This window comes from Mixophyes fleayi, chromosome 1, assembly GCF_038048845.1.
Source record: "Mixophyes fleayi isolate aMixFle1 chromosome 1, aMixFle1.hap1, whole genome shotgun sequence".
Taxonomy (NCBI): Eukaryota; Metazoa; Chordata; class Amphibia; order Anura; family Limnodynastidae; genus Mixophyes; species Mixophyes fleayi.
In genome coordinates this window covers 6,958,315-6,984,745 of record NC_134402.1, presented here as the reverse complement: position 1 = coordinate 6,984,745, position 26,431 = coordinate 6,958,315, and the positions used below count along the sequence as shown (strand labels likewise).

The 26,431-nt window shown below is 41.4% G+C and overlaps 1 protein-coding gene across 1 annotated transcript in view; it reads right to left on the bottom strand.

The window, feature by feature from the left end:
- LOC142110965 (olfactory receptor 6N1-like) overlaps positions 1 to 26,431 on the bottom strand; it is a 104,727-nt gene that overhangs the window by 17,690 nt on the left and 60,606 nt on the right. The gene's annotated exons all lie outside the window — the stretch shown is intronic.

Sequence of the window (26,431 nt, the reverse complement as noted above, 5' to 3'; positions counted from 1 at the left end):
AATCATATGCCACTGTGTAAAGATAGATTACAATACAAATATGTGTGTGTATGTTTGTGAGTGTGGGGTAAAAATGTTGTTTCATTAATTCTGACTGTATTGACCCACATAAATGTATGATTTTAGCTTCTGCTAGTTAAGGGAAAAAAACAAACAATCCGAAAACAATAATGTAATATATAAATTTAATGTACCTGGTGGTGTGATAGGCTCTGTGACGGGTGGGCTATATCCGGTGTCAATTAGGCCCACCCCTTACACCATCTCCTCATCAAAACAGGCCATTGCCCTGGTCTCAAGTGAAGTGAGTTCTAGTGGGCCAGTGGACCACCGCCTGTCCTTTAAGCATGCCTGCGGCTGTCACTCAACTTGTCCTTAAGTCTATGTTTAAAGTCTTGCCACCTGTGTGACAATTGTCAAAATAAGGATGAAGAAAGATTAAATTATCCTAAAAACCTTGACACCTTGACACTATCAAGCGCAGCCCCCACACTTCTCCTAGGTGCTGTGGATGGACGCCTGTCTGCTCTCACTCTACCTGATTCCGGGTGGCCAATAGATGTGCAGGATGTTTAAATAACTCATATTCACTTGCAAATATGCAACCTGAATCGTTCTCTCGTATCAAGCTGCGGGTGCTGAAAGCAAAACCTGACTGTTGCTTTCAACTACCGGCTCGGTATGTCACGAATGAAGACAAAGTTAATGCATGAGGGGCCGTCCGCAGGTGTGTGCGGCTCCAATTGGGCAGTTCTTGCACTATTGTGCGATTGCAACGCCGATAGAGCATTTTGCGGAGAAGGCAGCCTAACCTTCTCGAAGAATTGAGGGCAGAGATAGTTGTACGTAGGTTCACTCAAAATGACAGTGTTATAGGCAAGTGGCCTAACACACTCAAAACATGTTTGCAAAGGCCTCTTTTGTGTCCATTCCTACTGTCTACAGTATTTATTCCTTTCTTGTACTTATTTTGCTTGATTTAGTACAGTTTATTAGGTGCCAGTTAACATTTATAACGACCTTTGCTATGACTTGATTTACTATCCATTCATTTGATTTGCATGTAGTGTTACATTAATAGGAATATACTACTTAATAGTATATTAACAATAAGAAACTGTAACTGCCATGCCCCATAAATGGCAAATGTCTGCTCTGTGAGTAACTGCACAGCAAAATACACAAAGGGACAGACCATTCTTGATGTCAGTAACTAAAAAACTATTAATGCTCATAACTGTGGTCCCAAGAACAGTATTTCCGATTTCTACAACATTCAGCATTTTATTTATGGAACATCTATGGTGTTGGATATTTCACATTGCAAGCTACCATTATCTGCATTTCTGTGTATGTTGGACACCAAAAAAAATATAAACTAATATAACAAATCCTATTTTCAACAGAACGCCAAACGCCACCACAACTGCAATGAGCAAATGGCCCAGAAGGAAGAGGAGGTTGTCCAGGGGCCGGTGGCTCAGGAAGAGGAGCTGGCCCAGGAGGAGGAGGACGCAGCTTAGGAAGAGGAGCTGGCCCAGGTGGAAGAAGCAGCGGGAGCCAACTCTTACACAATGTCACCACTCCTATTCAGGACACCAACCAAACCAGCAGACCAGCAACAGGTGCTGATGGAAGAAAGTAAGTACTGGGAGTTTTGCCAATGTTTTATTAAAGCATAAACAAGTTGACATGAAAAACTGTTTATACTTCCCATGGTCACACTGTACAAAACCAGAGGTCATCCTAAGTATCCTCAATGGGGAACCAGTTCCCTCCACTTCTTGTCTTGTGTGCAGGCTGGTAAAGAAGAGGTTGGATTGAAATTGTATCCAGGGAGTTGAGCGTCTGCTTAGCAGCCTATTGGCAAAATTTACAATGAAAAAACGTCAAAAAATATACTGCCAAAGTAAATAAACAAACAGTATTATACTTCTGATTATTACTGTATTCCGGCAGTTCCCAAAGTGTGCGCCGCGGCTCCCAGGGGTGGCGCGGCACTGTCACTGGGGTGCCGCGAGCCAGACATAAAAAAAAGAGAAGACAGAAACTTACCAATCAGCGCGGCGCCGGGACCCAGCAGCCTCCTCTCCCCCGCAGCAGCTTGTCACTGACGTCTATATTCAGTGACAGCTGTGGGAGAGAGGAGGCTGCTGGGTCCCGGCGCCGCGCTGATTGGTAAGTTTCTGTCTTCTCTTTTTTTTATGTCTGGCGTGGGGCAGAGTGAAAAGGATGGTGGCACTGGAGGGGGACAGTGTGGCAGCGGAGGGGGACAGTGTGGAAGCGCAGGGGGACAGTGGACAGCGGAGGGGGACAGGGTGACAGCAGAGGGGGACAGGGTGACAGGTGGCAGCAGAGGGTGACAGTGTGGCAGCGGAGGGGGACAGTGTGGAAGCGGAGGGGGACAGTGTGGCAGCGGAGGGGGACAGGGTGACAGCGGAGGGGGACAGGTGGCACCGGAGGGGGACAGTGTGGAAGCGGAGGGGGACAGGGTGACAGTGGAGGGGGACAGGGTGACAGCGGAGGGGGACAGGTGGCAGCAGAGGGGGACAGTGTGGCAGCGGAGGGGGACAGGTGGCAGCAGAGGGGGACAGGTGGCAGCAGAGGGGGACAGTGTGACAGCGGGGGGGGACAGCAGGCAGCAGAGGGGGACAGTGTGACAGCGGAGGGGGACAGTGTGACAGCGAAGGGGGACAGCGGGCAGCAGAGGGGGGCAGCGTGACAGAGGGCTGCAGATGGGGCAGCGTGACAACACATGTGCACATAACATAACAACTGTTACTCTTGATGCCTTTAAGCAGCGTATGTGACGTTTCGCATCTTGTGGACATCGGGCATTCGCAGCGGACAGGTACGTATGTTTTAGTACGTATGTACGCTGCGCACTGTAAGCGTGCTGTAATGACTCAGGCCCATTGAGTTTAAGTGCGTTCAGTTTTAGGTGCGTTCAGTTTTAGGGCCTCTCTTGTCAAAGTATATTGTTTCAAAGGTTTCTATAAATATGTTCATTAGTCCATACAACATATTTTGCATTTTAATTGTATAATTGTCTTAATGTGCTTTGCAGTGTTTACTGTAACATAGTAATGTCATACTAACATTGACGCTAAATGTTAATCAAACTTACCTTGAAACTATTGACACCCATGGCAAAAATAATTAAATGCAATGATAATTATTTAATCATCTTTTTAACTAAGTTGACTGGGTGTTTAATACTTTATATAGCTTTTGTATTGCTATATATTTTGCTTACATGCACCTATGTTGTATAAACTGATATAAACTGTTTCAAGTTTCTCTTGATCTATTAAGAAAGGATGATTACAATGCTATTTACGCCCCTCAACATAACATAAATAGGGGACTTTAATGGTTGTTATATTTCTCTCAGGTGTGATCAATCTGTGTGTTAATACCTTGTTGGTATCTGAGCCCTCTTTAATGGCTCTGTTGGAGTTTATGGTAATAAAAATAACACATCCTTGTGTCTTTCCCTATAGGGACTAATAAAGGAATAGATACTTAGCTTAACATAAACAGAAGTGACCAAAATGGTCCCAGTTGGTTTATATTATGGAGATTCACACTGACTTTGTAGAAATGGAAAAATATGTGATGCTTGGGCAGAGTGGAGACATCTGAATGGAGCGCAGGAACAGTAGGAAAAGTTAAACTGTATAGTTTTAGAAGGAACAAATCTTTGTGTACCGCTGGTTGGAATAAACATAAGGAAAAGAAAGTCAAATTGGTTTTCAAATGGGGAGAAGTTTTTTAAAAGCAAAACAGATAATTTTTAAGAACTATAAGCTGACTCAGAAGAATAAAGATAACATAGTGTATCTAGGTAGGCAGATGGAGGCCACAAAACAAATCACATTTGCCAAGGCTCAGACTATAGAGAAATGACACAGCGAGCAAACAAGAGGATAAATGTTTTTAGACATATGAAAGGAGAACAAAGGGAGGGAAGTAATATTATAAGATAGATGGCAGCAAACAAGACTATAGCTGATCATCTAAATAAGTATTTCTGTTCAATATTTACAGTGAGAGGAGAAGAAAAGGGGTCACAGATGCCAATAATGACATTCATCCCAGTAAATCAGCTGAAAGTCACACACACAGAAACAAAGCAACAGAACAAGTAATATTGGACATAAAACACATCTGCTGGAACATTGATTACACGACTTACAGGTGTTCACAAGACTAAACACCTTATTACCTAATTACTTAATTACTGGTAACTGGCTTATATTGCTCCTTATGTTGTTCTATCATAATACTATCAGATTACATTTCACTTGATGTTCTATATCTACATTTAGAAACACATTTATGTGCTCTGTGTTCTTATAATAATTGATGTTTGAATAAGAACTGGTAATTGTTTTCTAGGCATATTATTTACATATATTAACTCTCATAACAACATCTGTTAGTGATGATTAGACACATGATATGTTAGTAATATAATCCTAAAGACATCTGTTCCCTCTGAGCTTCAGTGGTAAAGTAATGGGATATATGTGGGATATTAAGACTTAAAGCAAGAACTTGGACATAATATATATATATATATATATATATATATATATATATATATATATATATATAATTATCTTTAGATGTGTAGATGATATAAGTCTTTAATACATTTTTAAAAACTCTATTAAGAGTCCGTTGCACATAAATCACTTTCCCAACTTTTCTACACTAGTAATTTACATCATTAGTGTTCCTGCATGTGTGTTATCTACCCTAAGTAAATATCTAACTTGTTATTGTAGTTAGTGTTTTCATTAGTGACTTTGTATGGTAAGTATATCTTCTAATTTATTTTTAAAAAATGTTCTTTACTATTAATTGCATTCTTATAGAGCCTGAGTCATTAAGGGGAGCAAAGAAAAGGAGTAAGTTTGATCTTGGACAAACCATGTTACAATGCAAGGGGTGCAAATGAGTTTATTATTTTGCACATAAGATAAATACTGACTATTTTTTCATGTAGCTTACAAATAGCTGATTTATTTTTACACTGAAATGTAAAGTTGATCTAAGACTGTTTCCCAGCCCTAATCCTCAAGTACCCCTAACAGTGCAGGTTTTCCAGGTGACCAGTGATATAATTAGGACCACCTGTGTATCTTTCAAAATGTGTCAGTCAGTAATGATTACACCTGTTCTCCAGCAAAGAGAGATGGAAAACATGCACTGTTAGGGGTACTTGAGGACTAGGGTTGGGCAACAATGATCTAGGACATGCCCTACCCCAACTATAAATCTGCCATCACACCTTAAATTTACCTCCCCCCTCCAATGCAACATGATTTTGCCCTGGTGCAAAATTACTATTTTTTTATGCTTTACTTTCCTTAATGATTCAGGCCCATGGTCTTTATATTTAATCTTCAGCTCTATGTAGTCTGTGTATTAGATAATAATACCACCACCATCATGTTGGCAGCGGCAGTAAATGATTGTGCAGAGCTTGTGGGCGGCAGTTACATTGTCACTCTTGGGATTGTGTTAGTTAGGATAGGGTTATATGTGACACAGACAGTGTTTGTGTTGGTACAAGCCTCAATACACACAATGTCTATTTTGTGTGCAAACTTGCATATACACACTGCAAACAAAAAGATCAGTTTTATTTAATATAAACAGCAGTGTCCTCATAGAGATGAATATAAATATATTTGTTGCATTGCTCCCTCCCCCAAATACTTCTGTATTTAGAATAATATGTAAAATGAATTTGTGGCCTCCTGGTCCTACATAGGTGGATAAGGGGAGTGCACGTGTAAGTTCAATACAGTAATATTATTATTACTATTATTGTCGTAGATTTGTAAGGCGCCACAGTGCTCCGCATCGCCGTACAGTAGGGGAAACAGTACATACATAAAACAGGGACATACAAGGTAGACAAAATAAATGCAGACATGAAAACAAAGGGTATATATGACCCTGCTCATTAGAGAGCTTACATTCTAAATGGAAGAGGGCACAGCTGAAACAAGAGGAGGAAATGTGTTTCAGAGTGGAGATTGGGATAGTTGTGAGGGTGCATTACTGTGAATAGTGTTATTGAGGATAAGGTCACCTCTAAAAAAGAGATGGGTTTTCAAAAGGCATCTAAAGATTTGAAGGTTGTGGGAAAGTCTGATTGAGCATGGTGGGGAATTCCATAAGTGGGCAGCAGCACGGGATAAGTCTTGTAGGTGGGAGTGAGAGGTGGTTACCAGAGATGACACAAGGCGAAGGTCAGATGTAGATCTAAGAGGGTGAGAGGGAGAGTATTTTGATATGAGACTTGAGATGTATGCCGGGGTAGTGTTGCTGAGGGCTTTGTAGGTAAGGGTGAGTAATTTGAATTTGATTCTGGTGGACAGAGGGAGCCGGTGCAGGGATTTGCAAAGTGGTGCAGCAGATGTGGAGCGGTGATAGAGGAAAATCAGTCTTGCAGCAGCATTTAGGATGGATTGAAGTGTGGATATATGGGTGTCCGGAATGCCAGATAGCAGGAGGTTGCAATAGTCAAGATGGGAGATAAGATTGGATAAGAGTTTTGGTAGCAGGTTGAGTAAGAAAAGGGCATATATTGGCAATGTTTTTAAGTTTGAGTCGACAGGACTTGGAGAGAGTCTGGATGTGAGGAATAAAGCAGAGGGCAGAGTCAAGTATGACACCAAGGCAACGGGCTTGGGAGACTGAGAAAATTGTGGTGTTATTGACAGTGAGGGAGATTTTTGTACAGATGGTGACACTTGCAGGAGGGAAGATAAAAAGCTCTGTTTTGACATGTTGAGCTTTAGGTAGCGTTGGGATATTCATGTGGAGATAGCAGAAAAATAGTTAGTTACACGTGATAGTACAGAAGGAGAGATATCAGGGAAAGAAATATATAATTGGGTGTCATAAGCGCAGTGGTGGTATTGGAGGCTGAATGAGCGAATTAGTGCCCCAAGAGAAGAGGTGTACATTGAAAAAAAGTAAAGGGCCAAGAACAAAGCCTTGTGGGACCCCAACAGATAGTGGAAGTGGAGGGAAGGATGTGCCAGAGGTAGAAACACAAAAGAAGCAGTTCAATAGGTAGGAAGTGAACCAGGAAAGAACTGTGTCATGAAGGCCAATCAAGTGAAGGGTGTGTAGGAGAAGAGGGTGATCAACAGTATCAAAAGCAGCAGAGAGATCCAGGATAATGAGTATGCATAAATTATCCTTAGATCTTTGAGTATGTAAATCATTGGTCACTTTAGTGAGAGCAGTTTTAGTGGAATGTTGGGGGCGGAAGCCTGATTGCAGAGAGCCGAGAATGAAATGAGTGGAAGTGAGAAAGGTGCTTGTACATTAATTGCTCAAGTAGTTTAGAGGCAAAGGGCAGGAGAGAAATAGGACGGAAGTTGGAGAGAGAGGCTGGATTGAGAGATGATTTTTTAGAATAGGTGAGATGAGTGTATGTTTAAAGGAGGATGGAAATGTGCCAGTGGAGAGAGACAGATTGAAGAGGTGAGGTAGGCATGCAGTGTAGGAGAGGGAGCGGAGAAGTTTGTAGGGATTAGGGTCAAGTGGACAGGTTGTAGGGTGAGAAGATAAAATGAATGCAGAGACTTCGTTTCAGTTACTGGAGAGAATGAATTAAGGGTGGATTGGGGAGTTTAGGTAAACCTTGGTAGAGTGAGTGGAGTGAGTGGAATTTGACAAGAGGAAATATCTTTTCGAATGGTGTCAAATTTGTCTTTGAAATAGGTGGCAAAATCATGGGCAGTGAGGGAGGAAGGAGGAGGAAGTGCAGGGGGGCAGAGAAGTGAGTTAAAGATGGCAAAGAGGTAACGTGGGTTAGAAGACTCAGTGGATACTGAAGATTTGAAGAATGTTTGTTTGGCAATTGAAAGGGCAGTGCTGTAAGATGAAAGGATGAATTTATAGTGGATGAAATCGGGATAGGAACAAGATTTCCTCCAGTGGCGCTCTGCAGTGCAAGTAGCGGGTCTGTTTGTTGTGCCTTGGCTGGGGTTTCGATAGTCGGAGATTATATGTAGTAGCTGGAGCTGCATTGTCTAGGGCTGAAGTGAGTGTTTTGTTATAGAAAGAGGCAGCTTGATTAGGACAGGGCAATGCAGTCATTGGAGAAGCTAGTTGTTTTACTGAAAATGAGAAGTAGATTGGGTTAAGAGTACTTAGGTTTTGTTGCATACGTATGTATTTGGGTGCAGGGGGAAGGGCATGTGGTAAGGGGAGGCTGAAGGAAAGGAGGTTGTGGTCGAAGAGTGGGAAGGCTATATTGGAGAAACTAGAGATGGTGCAGTAGCAGGAGAAGACAAGGTCAAGGGAGTGCCCATCACAATGGGTGGGAGATGAGGTCCATTGGGAGAGACCAAAGGAGGAAGTAAGTGAAAGAAGTTTATTGGCAGAAGATACAGAGGGATTATCAATGAGAATGTTGAAATCACCTAATATAAGTGCAGACAGATCAAAGGATAGGAAATATGTGAGCTAGGCCGCAAAGTTGTCAAGGAATTGGGAAACTGGACCTGGGGGGCGATAAATGACAGCAACACGAAGATGGAGAGGATAAAATAGACAGATAGTGTGGACTTCAAAGGAAGAGAATGAGAGGGAGGGTTCAGAGAGTATGACTTGGAAGGTGCAGCTTGGAGAGAGTTGAATGCCTACTCTACCACCTTGTCTGTTTCCGGGTCTGGGAGTGTGGTTGAGGGAGAGTCCCCCATAGAAGAGAGCTGCAGGGGATGTAGCATCAGAGGAGGTGAGTTTGTTTATATCAATAAAATTCATATTTTGCTCTCTGTATTAGGTGGCAGTCTCATGGCTGCCCTATGTATTGTTTGGCAGTCTCAAGGTTGCCCTCTGTATTGTGTGGCTGTGACAAGGGTGCTATGTGTTGCATGGTTGTCACAAGGGTGCTGTGTATTGTGTGGCGGTCACAAGGGTGCTATGTGGTCTTCTGCTGCTGTAGCACATCCACTTCAAGGTTGGATGTGCTATGAATTCAGAGATGCTCTTCTGCATACAACCCATCGTTAATTGAGTTACTGACGCCTCCTGTCAGCTGAAACCAGGCTGGCCATTCTCTTCTGACGTCTTCCATTAGCAAGGTGTTTCCACCCACAGAACTGCAGCTCATTGGATGGTAATGGTTTTGGTTTTGAGCATCATTCTCTGTAAACTCTAGACACTGTTGTGTAAAAATCCCAAGACATCAGCAGTTTCTGAGATACTGAAACAACCCATATGGCACCAACACTCATTCCACAGTAAAAGTCACTTAGATTAAATTTTTTCTCTATTCTGGTATTTGGGCTGCAGTTTTTTGCAATTTTTAACCATGTCTGCATACTTTTATGCATTGAGTTTCTTCCACGTGAATGGCTGATTAGATATTTGCATTAACTAGCAGGTTTACAGGTAAACCTAAGTGAACAGTGAATGTGTGTGTATATGTGTGTATACATATATCATCATCATCATCAACCTAAAATAGCGCCACCATATCCCATAGTGCTTTAAAATTGGGAACAAACAGTGATAAGACAATACTGGGCAATACATACAGAGAGGTAAGAGGGCCCTGCTCACAAGTTTACAATCTATGGGACAATGTGAGTTTGATACACGCTATAAGCTATATCATATTGCATATTGTTCCAACTTGAATGCAGAGGTAAAAATTATTTAGTGGGCTCTATGATCAGTCACACAACAATGTTGGTCAGATGGTAACCTAGGGGAATAATGGGTAGTTGAGGAATATTATAAGCTTGTCTGCAGAGGTGGGTTTTCAGAGAACGCTTGAAGGTTTGAAGACTAGAGGAAAGTCTTAATGTGCAAGGGAGGAAATTCCACAAAGTGGGTGCAACACGAAAAAGTCCTGTAACAGGGATGTGATGAGAGTGGAAGAGAGACGCAGATCTTGTGCAGAATGGAGGTGTCTAGTTGGGATACAAGTGAGGAGATGTATTTTGGTGCAATTTTGTTGATGGCCTTGTGTGTTAGTAGAAAAATGTTTTGTTGAAATTGTTAAAATACAGACAACCAATGTAGAGACTGACAGAGCGGTTCAGCAGAGGAAGGATTGAGGATTTTGGGATGACCAGTAAGGAGGGAATTGCAATAGTAAATATGGGAGATGATTAGTGCATGAATTAAAGATTTTGCATTGTCCTGTGTGAGATATGTACATTTTTTGGTAATGTGTTTTAGATGTATGCTGCATGATGTAAATATAGAGTTGATGTGGGGAAGAAAGAATAGTTGTGATTCAAGGATTACACCTAGGCAGTGAGCTTGCAGGGTGGAATTTATGGTCATTTTAGCAACAGAAATAGAAATGTCAGGCAAGACGCTTTTGTTGGTGGGTGGGAAAATTATTAATTCTGTTTTGAGTTGGCGAGAGGACATCCAAGATGAAATGAGAGAAGGACAGTCAGTAGCATGAGACACAGGTGGTGAGATATCAGGACAGGATAGATACATTTGTGTATCATCTGCATAGAGATGATACTGAAATCCAAAGGAGCGTATTAGTTTTCCATTAGAAGCTGTGTAGATAGAGAAAAGCAGAGGACATAGGACTGAGCCTTGTGGTAGTCCAACTGATAAAGGAAGCGGAGCGGTGATGGATCCAGAGAAAATAACAGTGAAAGAGCGATTAGATAGGTAGGATGAGAACCAGGATAGGACAGTGTCTTGAAGACCTAGGGATTGTAGCGTTTGTATCAGGAGAGAGTGGTCAACAGTGTCAAATGCAGCAGATAAATCCAGGAGAATTAGAAGAGAGTAATGGGCTTTAGTTTTAGCTGTGATCAAATGATTGACAACTTTGGTCAGGACAGTCTTTGTGGAGTGTTGATAGCGAAAGCCTAACTGAAGAGCATCTAATAGGTTGCTTGCAGAAAGAAAGAGTGTGATCAATATAGATACATACAATAGTGATTTATATATATTTATACTTTGTATGTTTGTGTTAAAGCACTTTATAAATCCCCTACACTGGCTAGAATTATTTCTAAAATGCAGTACAGCTTTGAAATGGAGACGATAGACTCTGCCATACTCCACTTCTGCTTCGGCCCTTATCATGATGTGGTTCAAGTGGCATGTATACATTGCAGAGGGAGCGGGTGCAAATAGAGGGTCATCTTCCTTCTCTCCCACTCACTCGCTAGTGGCTTTACCTGATTATCCCCAGGAGGATTAGTGGTTACCCCCACAGCATCTTTTGGAAGTTCTATGTTTCTATGATGTGTATTGCAATTTTTTTTTGTTTTGTTGTGTTGTTTCTATTTTCAGAATTTGTGGATTTATATTTGTTGTAATACTCATTGAGCAACCTCTCCCCCTCTGTGAGGGTCTTCCCCCCCGTATCCCCCCTTGTTGATTCCCCTTCTTTTTTTTCTGTTGCCCAAATTATTTGCAAAAACTTTATAAATAAAAATAATCAAAAATTGCATTTTTGTCTTCAATGGTCAATAAAATAACATACTTTTACATCTCAACTGTCCCGATTCCATCAAGATAGTCCTAATTCTAGGGGACTATCTTCATTAGCCAAGAGCTTGTCCCAGCATGAGGAACAGCAGTGATGTATTTCTACTCTTCACTTTACATACATGCTGTGTGCCAGTTAGTGGTGCACTCTTTATGTAAGGGAGGATTGGAGGGAGATATAGGTAGCTGGAGGGAAGTGCAAGCTATGCCCTTCATGGTGCTGACCACACCCACACACATCTGACCAAACCCACACATAACTGGCCACACCTCTGATGGGACAGCACTTTTCACAACAGGCCCTTTATATTTTTCAGCCCCAGGCCCATGTGGCTCTTAATCTCACCCTGGCAGCAGTCAGCACCTGCTGTACCTGGAATGATGGGCGCTTTGGGCACGTCTATAATGTATAAAGTCCCCAGGGCGGCCAAAACTGTTTTAGAGATTACATTTACTGTGTAAGATCACTGTCAGGGTAACATACACAAGTTTAGCATGGCAACACTGAAGAACATATCTGTAATATCGGCCTATATATAGGGGCTGTGGGATCAATAGGATGCTCAGCCCAGGCAACCAAACTCCATATATTGTTTATTTGTTCCATGTTCTGAAATAAAAAAATTACTTTGTACAATACTATATTATATTGGGGAAATGATAGCATAATACACAGAACATAACACATAACACATAGTACATAATACACAGCACATCACATAGCAAATAGCACATAGTTCATAGTACATATCACATAGTACATAATACAGAGTACATAATACACAGCACATATCACATAGTACATAATACACAGCACATATCACATAGTACATAATACACAGCACATATCACATAGTACATAATACACAGCACATATCACATAGTACATAATACACAGCACATATCACATAGTACATAATACACAGCACATAATACACAGCACATTGCACATAGTACATAATACACAGCACATATCACATAGTACATAATACACAGCACATATCACATAGTACATAATACACAGCACATAGCACAAGGTAAATAATACACAATACATAATACATAATAATATTGTTCTCTGCTTCAGCATGCACATTTATAGTGTTGCTTCTCTGCTATCTGATAGCCCAGGTATGTCAATCAATATCGGTTTCCTTATTATGGTCTGTGATGCACATTTAAGGATTGTGAGTGACATGATTCTGAAATATATTGAGGAAAATCATTTTTCTAACAATTATAATTAGAGATGGACGGGCTCGGTTTTATTAAAGTAATTTTATCGTTTTAAAATAAGCATTGCCCAATCAATTGTATGTGTGTCCAAAGCACAAAGTAATTTATTTTAGCAGATGTAAATAGTCAACAATTCAATACATTATTATATTATGATAAAGTACAGTACAGCCCAGCCAATACCAAAAGATAATACATACATACCGCTACAATCGCATGCGCTCGCTGCGCACCCACGGGACCCGATGGACAATATTCTGTATAGAATACTGTGTCAGAGTTGACTGAGGCCCCAGTGAGATGCAGCTAATATATATACAGTCAGTGTTTCATTGTGAACAATAGAGATGACGTAGATTGTTTCTATAGGTCCAGACGTTGGGTGGGTCCAGGCCAGACAGGTAATAGGTTGATTCAATCTAAGGAATCCAAAGGTGGGGGTCTTCTCTCCAGGGGGTCTGCTCCTTTTCATAGCTAGTATCATACAAAGGTTTTACTCTCTAATATCAATAACTAAAGTATGCAATGTCAATCTCTTCGCCGACTGCACCGGACAGCTGCTGATGATTAGGGCTTCAATATGATACCAGGCATGACACCTTTCCTATTATCTAAACCTTTAATAACACTGAAGTGTACATATAATCATCTTATATAAACTAATAATAAACCATCTGCTCACAAATTACAGTGTAACGGAACCAATATGAATTGTATAAATAACTAAATGTTGTAATGTGAGTGTGTGCGTGCGTATTTTACCGTGCGATCGCATCACGCCACATGTTACGTGGCGTATGCTTCGCAATACGCACGGCAAACCAATATTAAACCAATATACTTTCGTTCATCCAATTATACGACTTCAACAGTCCACCCTTTGATAGTATAATAAACTATCACCTTAAAGATGTTATATGCAGGATCTCAGTACCACGTTTCATTGTTATGTAATACAAATTCCCCTTGGTGCATGACCACGCTGTTTGTAGATCTGAACAAGTTATCATAAGAGAGAGAGTCTTAATCCTCTAAACGACTTCTTCTACTATAAACCGTACACTTCTGGAGCTTGGAGATAACCTTTTGTATGCCCTTCAAGGGTGCAATAAAACACTTAATACATTATTTGGAAAGGTACAAGGTACAGTAGAACGTGTATCAGCTATACAGAATTCTCTACTACAGTTCTTCAAGTTTAACAGGTTCTTCTGTCCAACGCATGTCTTCAAGCTCAGAATACATTTAAACACTTCATGTTCATCAATAGCATCATCCTATGTCTATCAATAATGTCATATACAATCTCCTTCAGCATGCGTTAATATACACACATCCAATAATGTCACCAGTTCTTTTCATCAACACTTATGGGCGGGTTATTGTCTGTTCATTCTTCCCAGTCTCTCAATACTCAGATTTAACAGTGATCGGCTTGCAAAGCATTGGGAGACTTCAGACTAAGGGACCTAGGTGTCCTACTTTTTCCCTTAGTGACCTCCCGCCTATAGTTCGGGTACCTCAAGAATATTTAGTGGAAAGAGAACTAATCCTACTTGATATAATCACTGAGGCACGTGTGAGCACGCCCAGCACTTTGTTTGGTCTAAAACCTTACCCTCCCAAGAATGATAATCATTCTCAAGGATGCCTGCTCAAGTCCGAATATTACTGGACTGACATCGCTGGGTGTGTCTCTTTTTAACTAAGGGGTCGCCGTACTTACGGACGTAATGCTACTCAGACAATAACCCCTCGCACTTTCTCCAAGCTTTCAAAATTTTCCTTTACCCCTGAATTGAATAGAGTAATTGGCTGGACTGATTATGCTACTAACTTCTTCCTCCCCAATACCTCCTTATCATTACCTGAACCAGTCTCCGTCACATGCTAATAATCAAAAGAATTAACCGTCCTGAGAAGAGAGTGAAATGAGAGAACACAAAAGAGGAAAAACTACAACTTCATGCTGGACAACAGTCTTAGCCTTTGGCTCAGGTGCTACTAACTGCATTCGAGGCCTTCCAGTACAGACTCATGAGTGCCCTTGGACCCTTCTCTGAGTGTTGGCCCCTCTGCAGTGGGTGGTATGGGCACCAGTGTGTCTCTGCTACCCTTAAAGCCGTGAGGCTGGTAGCCTACACCTGGTACCTGTCTGGCAAATAACCTAAGCTTAAGAGATTTCTGCTCCACAACTTACTCTCCCGATCCAAAATCCTGACAGTTAGTGTGACTTTTCAGGAAACAGTGTTTTGGACGTTCTTGGTTGCTGTCTCACTATTTACCTTCTCTCAAGGTCTAACCTAGCCTCCCAGTTACAATCTCATCTCACAAGGGGTCAAGAACATTTCAAAAACTGACAGGTTAAGAGTCTGCCCAGGGATGATCTCTTGGTAGCGGGAAAGGATTAGTGGCACTTCAATCAAGTTCCAACTCTTATTCTATTCAATTCATTCTACCGAGTACCATTACTTTATGTTCACACTGGTTTATGGCTAATTGAAGGTATGTGATTTGTTACCACTACTCATACATTATACATCTATTATCAATAACATGAATACCCCTATCATCTATTATAACTCTAGGACTATCACATTAAATAACAAAAGCTTTGAGTATGATACAGTAATACATTTAGACATATTTCAATACACCTCTACCCAGACATATTTCATTGGTACACCTGTGTATACTTGAGGATCCTGCATGGTGGTAATTGGATGACGTGTATTTGTTTTACCTGGAGGAAAACCCATCAGCAGGAGGGATATGGGATGGCTCTATTGGTCTACCTTGTCCATCTCTCCAGAGTCCACCAGACTCCTCACCACATCTCTTCACCTTCCAGACAGTTTATCCCTCAGGTAACACAAATCTTCCTATATTAACCAATATGTGTATGCGTGCATGTGTGTGTGTGTTCACCTTTTTAAAACTAAAACAATACAACGAAAAAACAAAACAAAACATAGATTTGTTAGCTGTCACATAAAACCCTGCTGTCTATTTGACAGCTATGTTCTCCCTGGTGTGACAGCCATGTATGGTTGTGCGTGTAAGTGTGGACCTTACTAGCAGCTACTTCAGTTGGTAACTGTGTCACTGTATGAAGTCCTCTATGTAGTGTCCTAATCATGTGCTGGTATTGCTATAAAATGATTTCTCAGTCACCTCAACATCACTCTCTAGACTAGAAAAATGCTAAAGACCAATGTATATCAATCAATTTTCCCTCTGCCAACTCACATGTCATTCTCAGTACCTCATATTCAGCTACTTGACTAAGTGGGAAAGGCAAAGGGGTCTCTTTCTATAACACTTTCTTCAAATACAACAGTATCCAGTACATGCCTGTCTAACAGTGAAAAATATAAAACATGAAAATTCTACATTTTCTAGGGTTTCACATTATGTCGTATCTTGTGGTAAAAATCCTACTCCAATGTTCTATACAGAGATGCATATCTGTATGCTTAACCTCTAGCATTCTTCTGTCCTCCTGTCCTCCCCACCCTTTGTGCATCCATATAAAGGCACATTTTTGTACAGGAGGCACGAACCAAAACACAAAAAAAACAAAACAGATATGCAATCTATAAAACATGAATCGTATTTCCACAACAGAACCTTTCTGCTTAAAAATCAGCAGTTTCTATACACATGAAAACAAAACCCCTGACTGTTTCTGTAACTCATGTCAATCTAGTGTGTGCATCTCTGAATTTGTCTTATGTAAAAACATAAAAAATATGTTTTAGCCCCATTGTTGAGACTGTGCCTGATTTTATCTCTATCAGAGCAGAGAGAGAGAGAGAGAGAGGGAGAGGGAGAGGGAGAGGGGAGAGAGGAGAGAGGAGAGAGAGAGAGAGAGAGAGAGAGACTAGCATTTGTGTAAAGAATGGGAAATAGGAAAGCAATGAATGATGGGAATACAAAGGTTTGAATACAAACATACATGTAGAAAGGGAGATTTTTACAACAAAATGACAGCTGGATTGGACTCTGACTCTATGGGGAAATGGCTGTATTCATTCCACTGCTCCCCTTAGCTATTTGCAAACTATGACCCCTCCCCATACCTGACTAGGGGGTCTTAACAGTGCAATCCAGTGTCGCCCGTCATTTGTTCATTAAGAACTCGGTATCTCATTGACTACATACCTTTTCAACAGACTTTCCTAACTTATGATAGAGAAATGAAAAATTTACTCTTTGTGACTCATTTTTTTCCTCTGAAATACATAAAACGATATTTTGGAGCAAAGTATGTACATACTTCATTGTTGGATAATGATTCTCAGCCAAACAAATTATCATGAGTCACTGCAGCCTAAAACAAAAGAGTGTTCCAATTGTCAATTGTTAATTTGTCTTTTAAGAGTGATTCTTCTATTTCTCTATCTCCCCTTTTGATCACTAAGTCTATACTCCTTTTGTGTCCCCTTTATCTGTGAGAAGAAAAACAAGATAGTTGTCTTAAAACAGCAAACAAAACAAACATTTCTATTCTTTGCCATCGGCCAGCGATTTAGGAGAACAAACATTTTACAACATAAATGAACAAACAAAATCAACAAAGATTACCTTTTAAATAAGTTTCTTCCTACATTTTGCACATTAATACTTACCACAGATTTAACCTTTACTTTGTCTAGTTGTAGGATTACAGGTCTGACCTGAACTCTAGAGTTGATTATTGCTTTCACGCACAGCATTTGCTGCTATAACATGCGTGGGCAGGTGTGAGTTTTCTGGTCTATGTGAATTCCTTCTTGGATGATATCTACGTGACCCACCCCTATGTCTATTGTTTCTTTCCTTTGTACAATCTCTCCTAATGTGTCCTTCTTCTCTGCAATTGTAACATCTCACTATTCTGGGTTTCCTGTTATGTGGGTTGTATGCTGGTGGTCGTGTGTGCAGTCCCTCTAGTGCTGGGATACTTACCATCATTACCCTATCACTTAGTGTCTTTTTCTGTTCATTTATACTTTTATCATGTCCTATAACTGACTCCCTGAGAGCACTTACAGTGATTCCTCTCCAGTTTGGTAATGAAGTTTGTACCCTTCTTTTCAAGTTTTCCTTGAGGCCATCCATTAGAACTTTAACAGCAACCTCTCTGTAATATACATTATCTTTTATGTCTGGTACCCCAGTATATTTGCCCATTGCTATCAGAGCTCTGCAAAAATACTCTGTTGCATTTTCACTATCTTTTTGCTGGATACTAAAAATTTTACTCCAGTCCACTAACACTGGGAAATATATGGCCAACCGTGTGATTATTTGTTTAATATTGTCCTGATTATCATCCTCGGTTAAGGATTCATCCTCCTCCAACATACAATCCTTAATGAACTTTTGTATATCAGTATTGAGAGGAAGACAGGTCTTCAATAATACTCGCCAATCGTTATTAGTTGGCTCATACACATTACCATAATATCTAATAAACTGCTGACATTTGGTCAAATCTTTCCTAGGATCAGGGAAATCAGACAAAATTGAAAATGTTTCAGACCTAGTGCATGGATCATGTTTTGCTACATGTTTTAAGGGAACATCACTATTCCTGTCTGCTTTCCCATTGGGAACTGCAGTTGTGCAGACAGGATGTAAGTCTACCAAATCATTAAAACTAGTTACTGAAATTGCTGCTGCAGTACAATGGATGTCTCCCCCTGTGTTAACCTTTTCATTATTCTCACCACTTTCAGCCGCTGCCCTTGCTGGTGGGACCGTTCCTCTTCTTTGTCCTGAAACATTACTTTTAAAATTACTTAAAACAACATACAACTTACTAGTTACCATTTTTACATTTTTGGTATTGGCTGTACTTCCCGCCGCGACCGAATTTATCGGGGGCGTGTTTGGGCTCAGTTCGCCACGCTTGGCAACGCACACTTCCGGAATGCTTGTTTCCGGTACGCTTACTTCCGCTGAACACGCGTTTTTCCTTACACTCACTTCCGCTGTGCGTTCGCTGCTCTGCCACGTGTTACCTTCCATTTGCCACAATTTTAAACAGTCATCATGTTCAATTCTCGTTTTTGTTGATTTAATCAACCGCACTTTATCTCTAACATTATTTAACACCTCTGAGTCAAGAGTACCTATGTTTGGGAAAGGTTTCACACACTCCCGGGTCATGTTGACCCATTTGTCGCAATATGCCGTAGCATACGCACCGTATTTATTATACATAACATATTTTGCCGAACCAACCGGCCATTCATTAGGCAGCACAACATGAACTATCTCTAGCGTTTGCTTCGTATCCATTGTAAAAACAACCTATTTCTCAACGCTACGCAAAACAGAACCTACTAGAGATTTTTATTCGTGGACGTTTTCAACAGGCACGTCCCCTTAAAGATATCAATGCCCTTCCTAGTTTGAGTACTTTACAACTGTCAGCACCCGATATCATTTAAGAATATCAGTGGTTGCAGCGTATTTCCTCCCACATCTCCCAAGTCGCAATCACGGCTGTACTAAATCAACCATGCAGTCCGATCGCACGGCTTAAGGATACTAACTATCGGTAAGCTTTGCGATTAATATTTGGGAATGCCGCGAAAACCTGTTATTTTCGCTTCGAGTATACCTGCCAAGTATACTCTATGGTGTCTCTTTACCACCTGCTCTTTGTTAGAACAGAACACCACTCACACAAAGGTTTCTTTATATCCTGCTCTTTGTTTCCAGAACAGAACCTTTGTTGTCAGGTCACCTTTTTTAACGTGCCCCGTCAGACACACCTGAACTACAGCGCTATGAATTTTAACTAGTACCACACCGCCCTCCCAATACTTAATCACGGCCTTGCCATGCGGTCGATTTGCACAGCTCAATGATTCATTATGCGGACCACAGACAACATCGCAATGCTCTGTCCCTTCCAGCAAACAATACCCTTTATCAGTGAATGTCGTGATTAGTATTGGGTGCACGTGTAAAAACCTATAGTTGCCTATAGTTACCAGTATATTTTTGCCTTTATGTATACATTCACATACACACACATAACCTTTGTTTTCTGTACAGAAAATAACTTTCCCAAACAATGGCACTATCTTTTCAGAGACTTTACCAACTGCTTACAGTATGCATATAATAACTATCAAAACGATTGTTCAACCACGTGGAAAATCTACCGGAAGTTCGCGTACGCACAGCGGGAAATACACATACGCTCAGCAATGCAATATACTTTAAAACATAAAACGACAATAAAAAGAAACATTTTTCTTTCTTGTCCCTAGATTCTAATTAGCGTTCCTTCAGTCTATGCAACAACGGACATTCGGTTTCGCAACACACAGTGAACCACAGGTATTAGATGCATTACGTTCTTTCCTGCTTTATGCGACGCGTCCGTCAATACACCCTTTGTTGAGGAACCGAATATCGTAAGCGTTGCATACCTGCCGGTAACGTAACTCCTAACTCATGAGCCCCCAAATTATTAAAGTAATTTTATCGTTTTAAAATAAGCATTGCCCAATCAATTGTATGTGTGTCCAAAGCACAAAGTAATTTATTTTAGCAGATGTAAATAGTCAACAATTCAATACATTATTATATTATGATAAAGTACAGTACAGCCCAGCCAATACCAAAAGATAATGCATACATACCGCTACAATCGCATGCGCTCGCTGCGCACCCATGGGACCCGATGGACAATATTCTGTATAGAATACTGTGTCAGAGTTGACTGAGGCCCCAGTGAGATGCAGCTAATATATATACAGTCAGTGTTTAATTGTGAACAATAGAGATGACGTAGATTGTTTATGTAGGTCCAGACGTTGGGTGGGTCCAGGCCAGACAGGTAATAGGTTGATTCAATCTAAGGAATCCAAAGGTGGGGGTCTTCTCTCCAGGGGGTCTGCTCCTTTTCATAGCTAGTATCATACAAAGGTTTTACTCTCTAATATCAATAACTAAAGTATGCAATGTGCGATCTCTTCGCCGACTGCACCGGACAGCTGCTGATGATTAGGGCTTCAATATGATATCAGGCATGACACCTTTCCTATTATCTAAACCTTTAATAACACTGAAGTGTACATATAATCATCTTATATAAACTAATAATAAACAAAATGCTATCTGCTCACAAATTACAGTGTAACGGAACCAATATGAATTGTATAAATAACTAAATGTTGTAATGTGAGTGTGTGCGTGCGTATTTTACCATGCGATCGCATCACGCCACGTGTTACGTGGCGTACGCTTCGCAATACGCACGGCAAACCAATATTAAACCAATATACTTTCGTTCATCCAATTATACGACTTCAACAGTTTCCTTGAAACCAAACCCACCCGAACTTAGGGGTTCTGAATACTGAACCGAGTCGGCTCGGTACTCTGGCGCCTATTCAGATTCCAAAACGAGGCAAAACATCAGTGAGACGTCGTCGGATCTCGCGAGTTTTGGAATCAATAAATACCGGCCTCCACGGCGATCTAGCGCCATTTGACAAAGGGACAGAGAAGGGTTAGGTCACAGTGTGGAGCAAGGAAAGTGATAGAGTAGAAATAGGAGGGTCGTAATTGTTCTGAATTTGCACTAACAAGTGTTTGGGGTCTCATATACACCCTTATATAAGAGCTGAATTTGCTGAGTGCTGAAATCCTAATATAGCACTGTATTTTTCTAAATTTTCACTACCGAGTGTTTGGGGTCTCATATACACCCTTATAAAAGAGCTGAATACTCTGAGTGCTGAAATCCTAATATAGCACTGTATTTTTCGGACTTTGCACTACCAAGTGTTTGGGGTCTCATATACACTCTTATATAAGAGCTGAATTTGTAGAGTGCTAAAATCCTAATACTGCACTGTATTTTTCATAATTTCCACTACAAAGTGTTTGGGGTTATTGAAAAGGATTCACAGCAATACACAGAAGAGCAGGAGCAGCAAGCAGCTGCTACCACCAGTACTGATAATAGTATTCCCTGTACATCATCTGGTAAAGCATAGCTGCTCGCTTTATCAAGGCAATAAACCGGATGACATCTACTGATGTTCCTTATATAGTGTGGGGACTCTCCCTTTTGCTAACATATTCCTTTTATCAACCAATTACACATCACCAACTGGGAGGCACCATATATTATGATTGATACTGATGCAACCAATGGATAGCTGCAAATTCCTATTACCTCCTCCCACCTTTCCCCTGATTGGCCTAAACTCGGAGATGGTGAATTCATGTAAACAGACAATCGGGGATAGTAAGTTATATCAATTCCATTAACCAACGATTAATGTTAATCCAAAATAAGGGATACAAGAGTAAAATGTATACGATTTATACCTTTTTAGCTGGTTAGATGTAATGATAAATGCCCAGCTTATAAAGTTTAATTGTTATTGATAATTTTAGACTTCAAAAGTCAGGCAATATAAAAAAAGCGAGATTGTCTAATATATCTCTTTGATCTATTAATTCATAATCATATGCATATAATGATAAACTTTAAGCATTCCACAGATTGGCCTGTCGATCCTTTGTGTTTCCTTATCATTATCAAACCCCTATATGTGTAAGTTTGGGGTCCCTAAATTAGATAATTAATCTATTTATTTTTCACATCATTAAACCCTATTTATAATGTGCATAAAAATAAGGTGAAGGGGTCACTACAAGGCTCTCTGTACTGTGCAGGGGTCACTACAAGGCTCTCTGTACTGTTCATGGGTCACTACAAGGCTCTCTGTACTGTTCATGGGTCACTACAAGGCTCTCTGTACTGTTCATGGGTCACTACAAGGCTCTCTGTACTGTTCATGGGTCACTACCAGGGCCGGACTGGCCATCTGGCACTTCTGGCAAATGCCAGAAGGGCCGATGGCCAGATGGGCTGGATGCTAGCTGGCCGGCCCCAACGCTCAGCGCACAGACTGTCATGCCGGAATTCCTGCATGACAGTCTGTGCGCTGAGAAATGGGGCCGGCTGTATACTTACTTCCTGGTGGCCGCGCGTCCTCTTCTCCCCTCCTCTTCTATGAATGGATCTGGCTATGTCACATGGGACGCGCACCATGTGATAGGTGCCGTCCCATGTGATAGGAGAGACTGCACAGCGCGCCGCGGAGCGCACAAGGTAAGAGGGAGGGGGGTAGTTTATGTGCCAGATTATGTAAAGTATGTGGGTGCCAGGGTATGTAAAGTATGTGGGTGCCAGGGTTTGTAAAGTATGTGGGTGCCAGGGTATGTAAAGTATGTGGGTGCCAGATTATGTAAAGTATGTGGGTGCCAGGGTATGTAAAGTATGTGGGTGCCAGATTATGTAAAGTATGTGGGTGCCAGATTATGTAAAGTATGTGGGTGCCAGATTATGTAAAGTATGTGGGTGCCAGGGTATGTAAAGTATGCGTGTGTGACAGGGTATGTAAAGTATGTGGGTGCCAGATTATGTAAAGTATGTGGGTGCCAGATTATGTAAAGTATGTGGGTGCCAGATTATGTAAAGTATGTGGGAGCCAGGGTATGTAAAGTATGTGGGTGCCAGATTATGTAAAGTATGTGGGTGCCAGGGTATGTAAAGTATGTGGGTGCTAGATTATGTAAAGTATGTGGGTGCCAGATTATGTAAAGTATGTGGGTGCCAGATTATGTAAAGTATGTGGGTGCCAGGGTATGTAAAGTATGTGGGTGCCAGGGTATGTAAAGTATGTGTGTGTGACAGGGTATGTAAAGTATGTGGGTGCCAGATTATGTAAAGTATGTGGGTGCCAGATTATGTAAAGTATGTGGGTGCCAGGGTATGTAAAGTATGTGTGTGTGACAGGGTATGTAAAGTATGTGGGTTCCAGGGTATGTAAAGTATGTGGGTGCCAGATTATGTAAAGTATGTGGGTGCCAGGGTATGTAAAGTATGTGTGTATGACAGGGTATGTAAAGTATGTGGGTGCCAGGGTATGTAAAGTATGTGGGTGCCAGGGTATGTAAAGTATGTGTGTGTGACAGGGTATGTAAAGTATGTGGGTGCCAGGGTATGTAAAGTATGTGGGTGCCAGGGTATGTAAAGTATGTGGGTGCCAGGGTATGTAAAGTATGTGGGTGCCAGGGTATGTAAAGTATGTTGGTGCCAGGGTATGTAAAGTATGTGGGTGCCAGATTATGTAAAGTATGTGGGTGCCAGGGTATGTAAAGTATGTGGGTGCCAGATTATGTAAAGTATGTGGGTGCCAGGGTATGTAAAGTATGTGGGTGCCAGGGTATGTAAAGTATGTGGGTGCCAGGGTATGTAAAGTATGTGGGTGCCAGATTATGTAAAGTATGTGGGTGCCAGATTATGTAAAGTATGTGGGTGCCAGGGTATGTAAAGTATGTGGGTGCCAGGGTATGTAAAGTATGTGGGTGCCAGGGTATGTAAAGTATGTGGGTGCCAGATTATGTAAAGTATGTGGGTGCCAGGGTATGTAAAGTATGTGGGTGCCAGGGTATGTAAAGTATGTGGGTGCCAGGGTATGTAAAGTATGTGGGTGCCAGATTATGTAAAGTATGTGGGTGCCAGGGTATGTAAAGTATGTGGGTGCCAGGGTATGTAAAGTATGTGGGTGCCAGGGTATGTAAAGTATGTGGGTGCCAGGATATGTAAAGTATGTGGGTGCCAGGGTATGTAAAGTATGTGTGTGTGACAGGGTATGTAAAGTATGTGTGTGTGACAGGGTATGATTATAGTGTGTACGTGTGTGACAGTGAAAATATAGTATGTTTTATGTGTGACAGGGTATGACTATTGTATGTGTGTGGGGGCCGGCGTATGACCATAATGTGTGTGTGTGTGGGGGCCGGTGTATGACCATAATGTGTGTGTGGGGGGGGGTCAGTGTATGACCATAATGTGTGTGTGGGGGGGTCAGTGTATGACCATAATGTGTGTGTGTGTGTGGGCCGGCGTACGACTATAATGTGTGTGTGTGTGGGGGGGGGGGGGGGGATCGGTGTATGACTATAATGTGTGGATGGGGGTGTCTTAATATAATGTGGGAGGTAGGCTGGTTAATCTAATGGTGAATTGCAGGTAGGGGCTAATTATTGGGTGCTATTCAATTTGTGGGGGGATGGAGGGGCAATTTAATAGTGGGGCCTATCAATTTAAGATGGGGTGATTGGATTTTTAATTTAATGCTGGGGTGGTTTGGGAGCTATTAATTGAATGTGGGGCTGTGTGTGGAAAATGAGGTCTATTTATTAAATGTGATTATGAGTTATTTAATGCCTGGGGTGGTTGTAGGAAATGAATATATTTATTAAACTTAAATGCTATTTAATTTCTTGCTGGGGTTGTTTGGAGAAAGGGAAATAGTTTTATTTATTAAATGGGAATGCTATTTAATGTCAGGGCTAGTTGGAGGGAAATAGATTTATTTATCAAATGTGAATACTAGTATTTTAATGAGTGGCTGCAGTGAGGCCTAATTTTAAAACGTGGATGCTATATTGATTTAACACCAGGGCTAAATTTCATTTACTCATGTACTTTTTCTCCTAATAGGGCATCCAACATTCCAGGATCCAGACAAGCAGCAACTGATCTAAAGACACCAGCAGCCACAAGTGGTGACCATGACAAGACAGGTAGGAGAGACCAGGACAGTCTGCCAACTGTTCTGAATTTGGTGGGTGACTGTCCCGCTTAGTCAGGATTTGGTCTGACTACAAGAACAGTTGGGAGATATGTCCTACTTCACACTGTACTGCTTGTTAAGGCAGAACTGCGTGCACCTAACAGTAGTGCACACAGTATTGCCTGTGTATTTGTCAAAAATTTGTCTAATAGCCAAATTACATTATAGGAGCCCCTATGACTTAAGTGCCGGGCCACCGAGACTTAATCCAGTTCTGGTCAGCAGGAGGAATTTGTGCTCCCAGTTCCGCCCAGGACACAGCCTGCAGAGCAAGCCGAGGAGCTCTAAGTCTCATGAGATTTATTAATCTCGTGAAACTGAGAGCTTCCCTGCTCACTCTACAGGAATGTCAGCAGCATCAGAAGCATAGATAAGTACAGTGGGCTGGGGGTGTCATAATGTATCTGGGGGGGTGGCGTAATGTGGATGGGGAGGGTCTGATAAATGTAATGTTTTATTATAATGTATGTATCAACGCACCATTTTGACCACGCCCCCAACATAATGTAGCTACGCCCTTGGCGGCACCGCCACTGCACTGTCGCACACATTTTTTTCAACAGAGGTGGGCCTGTGTGCTTTAAATGCCAGGGCTGATTTTTAGTCCCAGTCCGGCCCTGGTCACTACACAGCTCTCTGTACTGTGCATGGGTCACTACACGGCTCTCTGTATTGTTCATGGGTCACTACAAGGCTCTCTGTACTGCTCATGGGTCACTACAAGGCATTTTGAACTGTTCATGGGTCACTATAAGGCTCTCTGTACTGCTCATGGGTGACTACAAGGCTCTCTGTACTGCTCATGGGTCACTACAAGGCTCTCTCTACTGTTCATGGGTTACAGGAATGTTGTTTGTGTTCTGCAGTGATCAACGGAAGGTTTTGTATTTGCATGGGTCTCTGTATTGTGCAAGGTTCAAAGAAAAGCTCTCTGTATTGCGCAGGGCTCACAGAAAAGCTTGTTCTATTGAACAGGGCTCATAGTGAAGCTTGCTATATTCTGCAAGGCTCAT